Source organism: Entelurus aequoreus, linkage group LG18 (assembly GCF_033978785.1).
Source record: "Entelurus aequoreus isolate RoL-2023_Sb linkage group LG18, RoL_Eaeq_v1.1, whole genome shotgun sequence".
NCBI classification, from domain to species: domain Eukaryota; kingdom Metazoa; phylum Chordata; class Actinopteri; order Syngnathiformes; family Syngnathidae; genus Entelurus; species Entelurus aequoreus.
The window spans coordinates 45,339,638-45,347,137 of record NC_084748.1 but is presented as its reverse complement, the minus strand read 5'-3'; the positions used below and the strand labels follow the sequence as shown (position 1 = coordinate 45,347,137).

General features: G+C 34.3%; 1 protein-coding gene across 1 annotated transcript in view; it reads right to left on the bottom strand.

The window, feature by feature from the left end:
- Positions 1 to 7,500, bottom strand: part of klf3 (Kruppel like factor 3 (basic)) — a 39,980-nt gene that overhangs the window by 6,333 nt on the left and 26,147 nt on the right. The window lies entirely within an intron of this gene.

Genomic DNA, 7,500 nt, shown 5'->3' with positions numbered 1-7,500 from the left:
CCCTCAAACTTGTATTTTTAACTTATCTTATCTTAAATTCCTCCCCATTTGCGATCCTATGTAAATAAGTCAAACCCCAGCAAGACGATAAGAGATACAAGATCGGACCAACTTGCTTATCTTCAGAATTATTTACTCAAATCTGAGCTGTATTTTTTTTTTTTTTAAATAAGCACATTGAAAATAAGCACAAAAAAAACAAGTCAAGTGTCAAATATTGTTTTGGTCAATTATTTTGCTTATTGTAAGTATTGTAGCTGAGTTTGAAGTGAATATTACTTGAGCTGTATTATTTTTAAAAAGCATTACAAATAATTTTTTAAAACATGTAAAATGTCCCAAAAAATGGTGTTCTTTTGGTAGATTATCTTGATTTTATTTTGATTTTTATTAAGGATCCCCATTAGCTGGTTGCCACAACAACCCACTAGTCTTCCTGGGGTCCACAAACTCAATACAATTACAAGTAAAAGCATATAATTAAAACTACACAAAAAAAACAACATCTTGCTCATTCTAAGTAAGGTATTTACTTAAGATTTGAAATATGCAAATTTAAATAAGCGCTAAAACACTTACAACAGGTACATTTTGTCAGCCCCCTCTGCATTTCTGGGTGTTGTTGATAAATGGCTTTCACTTTGCATAGTAGATTTTTACCTTGCACTTACAGATGTAGCGACCAACTGTAGTTACTGACAGTGGTTTTCTGAAGTGTTCCTGAGCCCATGTGGTGATATCCTTTACACACTTATGTCGCTTTTTGATGCAGTACCGCCTGAGGGATCCAAGGTCCGTAATATAATCGCTTACGTGCAGTGATTTCTCCAGATTCTCTGAACCTTTTGATGATATCACAGACCGTAGATGGTGAAATCCCTAAATTCCTTGCAATAGCTGGTTGAGAAATGTTGTTCTTAAACTGTTCGACAATTTGCTCACGCATTTGTTGACAAAGTGGTGACCCTCGCCCCATCCTTGTTTGTGAATGACTACTTTTTAATTTTTTAACTGCTTTTTATCCAACAAATTGTTCTTAGGATAAATTGTATTTGCTTTTTCAATGTGTATTTTGCTTCTGTTTTAAATGTTATTTTTTAGTCTGTCCTTTGCCTCTAGTTCTTTGTGGTGTACAGCCCTTTGTTCTTCAACTGTGGTTGTTTTTAAAGGGCTTTATAAATAAAGTTGGTATGGTATGGTATGGTTCTTTTCCTCTTTGGTCCGGAGGACACGACGTCCACAGAAATGTGGACTCTTCAGACCACAGAACACTTTTCCACTTTGCATCAGTCCATCTTAGATGAGCTCGGGCCCGGCCCCCTCCGCGTTTCTGGGTGTTGTTGATAAATGGCTTTCACTTTGCATAGTAGAGTTTTAACTTGCACTTACAGATGTAGCGACCAACTGTAGTTACTGACAGTGGTTTTCTGAAGTGTCCCTGAGCCCATGTGGTGATATCCTTTACACGCTGATGTCGCTTTTTGATGCAGTACCGCCTGAGGGATCTAAGGTCCGTAATATAATCGCTTACGTGCAGTGATTTCTCCAGATTCTCTGAACCTTTTGATGATATTACGGAGCGTAGATGGTGAAATCCATAAATTCCTTGCAATAGCTGGTTGAGAAATGTTGCTCTTAAACTGTTGGACAATTTGCTCACGCATTTGTTGACAAAGTGGTGACCCTCGCCCCATCCTTGTTTGTGAATGACTGCTTTTTAATTTTTTAACTGCTTTTTATCCAACAAATTGTTCTTAGGATAAATTGTATTTGCTTTTTCAATGTGTATTTTGCTTCTGTTTTAAATGTTATTTTTTAGTCTGTCCTTTGCCTCTAGTTCTTTGTGGTGTACAGCCCTTTGTTCTTCAACTGTGGTTGTTTTTAAAGGGCTTTATAAATAAAGTTGGTATGGTATGGTATGGTTCTTTTCCTCTTTGGTCCGGAGGACACGACGTCCACAGTTTCCAAAAACAATTTGAAATGTGGACTCTTCAGACCACAGAACACTTTTCCACTTTGCATCAGTCCATCTTAGATGAGCTCGGGCCCAGCCCCCTCTGCGTTTCTGGGTGTTGTTGATAAATGGCTTTCACTTTGCATAGTAGAGTTTTACCTTGCACTTACAGATGTAGCGACCAACTGTAGTTACTGACAGTGGGTTTCTGAAGTGTTCCTGAGCCCATGTGGTGATATCCTTTACACACTGATGTCGCTTTTTGATGCAGTACCGCCTGAGGGATCCAAGGTCCGTAATATAATCGCTTACGTGCAGTGATTTCTCCAGATTCTCTGAACCTTTTGATGATATCACATACTGTAGATGGTGAAATCCCTAAATTCCTTGCAATAGCTGGTTGAGAAATGTTGCTCTTAAACTGTTGGACAATTTGCTCACACATTTGTTGACAAAGTGGTGACCCTCGCCCCGTCCTTGTTTGTGAATGACTGAGCATTTCATGGAAGCTGCTTTTACACCCAATCATGGCACCCACCTGTTCCCAATTAGCCTGTTCACCTGTGGGATGTTCCATATAAGTGTTTGATGAACACTCCTCAACTTTCTCAGTCTTTTTTGCCACTCGTGCCAGCTTTTTTGAAACATGTCGCAGGCATCAAATCCCAAATGAGCTAATATTTGCAAAAAATAACAAAGTTCACCAGTTTTGAACGTTAAATATCTTGTCTTTGCAGTCTATTCAATTGAATATAAGTTGAAAAGGATTAGCAAATCATTGTATTCTGTTTTTATTCACCATTTTTACCGTTTTATCACTGGTTTTGGGGTGTGTAATATGTCTGAGTTTGTAGTAAATATTACTTAAAATAATCAAATTGGTCCAACGTAGAAAGTGCCTTGTAGGTAATAATCCATAATAACATTTTAGCTCTTGACTCCAGATTTGCCGATTTTTGTTCTAATCCAAGTGTTTATTGATCAGCGGTGATTACAGCGTCGCTCAAAGCGACCACGATGCGGCTGATCGAGCTCAAGGACACTTTGACCTTGTGGAAAAGAAGAAAAGCCACATGTTGTTCCCCCGAGAAGACGGGGGCGCTGCGTTCAAGTGGCAGTTAAAAGCAGGTGCAAGCGAGGTGTTGAAATAGGAATCTTTCTCATCGCTCCGCTGCAGAGGAATGTGCAGCTAAACACACACACACACACACACACACACACACACACACACACACACACACACACACACACACACACAAGGTGCAGGACACGGCGCTCCAAAGAAAGACAGGAAGTTGAAAGGAGAGGATGCGGGGGATGGTGGGGGGGCTTACAGAAGAGAGAACAGGAAGTGGAAGAGTGTGGCGGCAACAGGATTCGGATGGCTGACGCAAACTTGTGAAGCCGGGAGTGGCCTGGGAGGAGCGTAAATAAATAAAGATGGGGACGTTCTCTCGTTCCTTTCAAAGAGGCGTTCAAAAAAACTGTATCGTTACTGTGCAGATTTAAAATAAGCACTAAAAGACTTGCAAAAAAACACAAGTTAAATTACTTTTTTTTTTTTTTTTTAAATGTCAAATGTTCTTTTAGAAGATTACTTTGCTTATTTTCTAGAAAAAAAAAGTTTTGAGTTTTTACTAAAAGGCACAAAATGTCACGTCTGTTGATTATGGTTTTGTTTTAGTCATGTTCGGGTCTTGTTTTTGGACTCTTTGTGCACTCTTGTTTGTTTTGTCACCATAGCAACCCATTAGTTTTCACCTGTCATGCCACGCACCTGCCTCGCGCTTTGCACTCGCACACCTGTCACCAATCATGTCACTGCTATTTACGACTGTCTGTTTCTGCTGATCGGCCTGGTGACGTTATCTATTCCAGTGTTTTTCAACCACTGTGCCGCGGCACACTAGTGTGCCGTGAGATATTGTCTGGTGTTATGCAACTTCACCTAATTTATCCCAAAAATATTTTTGGCAAATCAATCATTAGAATCTGCCAATAATGTGCCGTTGCTTAGTGTCTGTGCTGCGTAAAACTCGGCAGGGTAACCACGTAATACTCCATGTCAGCAGGTGGCAGCATTGCTTTGTAAAAGTCGGAATGTGTCGGGTGGGACGAGGATGGTTTGTTGTGATCCCGATATGCAGACCACAGTGGGAGGCAGGGTGCAGGTAAAAAGAGTATGTCATGCTTAAACCCAAAATGAACGAAAGGAAAAGGCTATGCAAAACAAAAGTCAAACTGAACTGGCTACAAAGGAAACAGAGACAAAATGCTGGACGACAGCAAAAACTTACGGCGTCTACAAAGTACATCCGTACGTGACATGACAATCAACAATGTCCACACACAGAAGGATGGCAACAACGTAAATAGCCTTGCTTGCTAACACAAAGCAGGTGCACGGAATAGCGCTCAAAGGAAGACATGAAGCCACTACAGGAAAACACCGGCAAAACAGGAAGGGCCACCAAAATAAGCAAGACAAGAACTAAAGCACTACACACAGGAAGACACCAACACACTCAAAATAAGACACGACGCCTTGGTGGAGTTACATTTTTTAAAGTTTTCTGCTGGTGGTGTGCCTCCGGATTTTTTTAATGACAAAAATGTGCCTTGCCTCAAAAAAGGTGAAAAACACTGATCTATCCTATCCATCCATACTACCTCTGCTACCCAGGAGATTCCTGTTTATTATAGTTCATGCTCCATGCCATGCCACAGTAAGTGTTTTTGTTTCGTGTTCATAGTTAATTGCCTTTGTGCTAGTCTTTTGTTTTCATTAGTCAAGTTTGTTCTCCGCCATTGTGCGCGCCTATTTGTTTGCTTCCTTTTTTATAGTCTGTTAGTGTTTAAATTAAAAGATGTAGTTATATTCACGCCTTGCCCGCGCCAACTTTCCTTTGCATTCCGGGAAAACACAACACCCCAATGTCCACATATTGACACAAAAAAAGACTTCCAAAAACACTTAAAACAAGTTAAATGTCAAATTGTGTTGTTCTTTTGGTAGATTATCTTACTTATTGTAAACAATGTATCTGATTTTGTAATTATTTGTAATTGTTTGTAATTATTTGAAATATGCACATTTAAAATAAGCATACAAATACCTTCAAAAACACTTAAAACAAGTAAAATGTCAAATTTTGTTGTTCATTTGGTAGATGATCTTGCTTATTGTAAGTAATGTATCTGAGTTTGTAGTACATATTTACTTCAGTTTCATTATTTTAAATATGCAAATTTAAAATAAGCACAAAAAGACTTGCAAAAACACTTAAAACAAGTTAAATTACATTTTTTTTGTTCTTTCACAAGATGATTTTGCTTATTTGTAAGTAAAAAATCTAAGTGTGTAGTAAATATTACTTGAGCGATAGTATTTAAAAAAACAAAACTGAATCGTTATTATGCAGATTTTAAAAAAGCATTAAAAACTTGCAAAAACACCAAAAACAAGTAAAATGCCAAATTGTGTTGTTCTTTTGGTAGATTATCTTACTAATTGTAAACAATGTATCTGAGTTCGTAATTATTTGTAATTGTTTGTAATTATTTAAAATATGCACATTTAAAATAAAGCATAACAAGACTTTCAAAAACACTTAAAACAAGTAAAATGTCAAATTGTGTTGTTCTTTTGGTAGATTATCTTACTTATTGTAAGTAATATATCTGAGTTCGTAATTATTTGTAATTGTTTGTAATTAATTGAAATATGCAGATTTAAAATAAGCACTACAAGACTTGCAAAATCACTTAAAACAAGTAAAATGTCAAATTGTGTTGTTCTTTTGGTAGATTATCTGACTTATTGTAAGTAATGTATACGAGTTTGTAATTATTTGTAATTGTTTGTAATTATTTGAAATATGCAGATTTAAAATAAGCATAAAAAGACTTTCAAAAACACTTGAATGTCAAATTGTGTTGTTCTTTTGGTAGATGATCTTGCTTATTGTAAATAATGTATCTGAGTTTGTAGTACATATTTACTTCAGTTTCATTATTTTAAATATGCAAATTTAAAATAAGCACAAAAAGACTTGCAAAAACACTTAAAACAAGTTAAATTACTTTTTTTTTGTTCTTTCACAAGATGATTTTGCTTATTTGTAAGTAAACAATCTAAGTGTGTAGTAAATATTACTCGAGCTGTATTAATTAAAAAAGCACATTTAAAATAGGTACAAAAAACACTTCTAAAACAGTCAAAACAAGTTAAATGTCAAATGTTGTTGTTCTTTTAGATTACTTTGCTTATTTTCTAAAAAAAAGTTTTGAGTTTTTACTAAAAGGCACAAAAACTTCCAAAAACAGTTAAAACAAATTAAATTACATTTTCTTTGTTCTTTTACAAGATGATTTTGCTTATTTAAAATATGCACATTTAAAATAAGCATAAAAATACTTTCAAAAACATTTAAAACAAGTAAAATGTCAAATTTTCTTGTTCTTTTGGTAGATTATCTTACTTATTGTAAGTAATGTATACGAGTTTGTAATTATTTGTAATTGTTTGTAATTATTTGAAATATGCACATTTAAAATAAGCATAAAAATACTTTCAAAAACACTTAAAACAAGTAAAATGACTAATTGTGTTGTTCTTTTGGTAGCTTATCTTACTTATTGTAAGTAATGTTTACGAGTTTGTAATTATTTGTAATTATTTGAAATATGCACATTTAAAATAAGCATGAAAAGACTTTCAAAAACACTTAAAACAAGTAAAATGTCAAATTTTGTTGTCCTTTTGGTAGATTATTTTACTTATTGTAAGTAATGTATACGAGTTTGTAATTATTTGTAATTGTTTGTAATTATTTGAAATATGCACATTTAAAATAAGCATACAAATACTTTCAAAAACACTTAAAACAAGTAAAATGTCAAATTGTGTTGTTCTTTTGGTAGATTATCTTACTTATTGTAAGTAATGTATACGAGTTTGTAATTATTTGTAATTGTTTGTAATTATTTGAAATATGCACATTTAAAATAAGCATACAAACACTTTCACAAACACTTAAAACAAGTAAAATGTCAAATTTTGTTGTCCTTTTGGTAGATTATCTTACTTATTGTAAGTAATGTATACGAGTTTGTAATTATTTGTAATTGTTTGTAATTATTTGAAATATGCACATTTAAAATAAGCATACAAATTCTTTCAAAAACACTTAAAACAAGTAAAATGTCAAATTGTGTTGTTCTTTTGGTAGACCGTCTTGCTAATTGTAAATAATGTATCCGAGTTTGTAGTACATATTTACTTCAGTTTCATTATTTTAAATATGCAAATTTAAAATAAGCACAAAAACACTTAAAACAAGTTAAATTACTTTTTTTTTGTTCTTTCACAAGATGAATTTGCTTATTTGTAAGTAAACAATCTAAGTGTGTAGTAAATATTACTTGAGCTGTAAAAAAAATAAAGTTTTCCAGTGTGAACATTAAATATCTTGTCTTTGCAGTCTATTCAACTGAATGTAAGTTAAAAAAGGATTTGCAAATCATTTTATTCTCATTTTTATTTA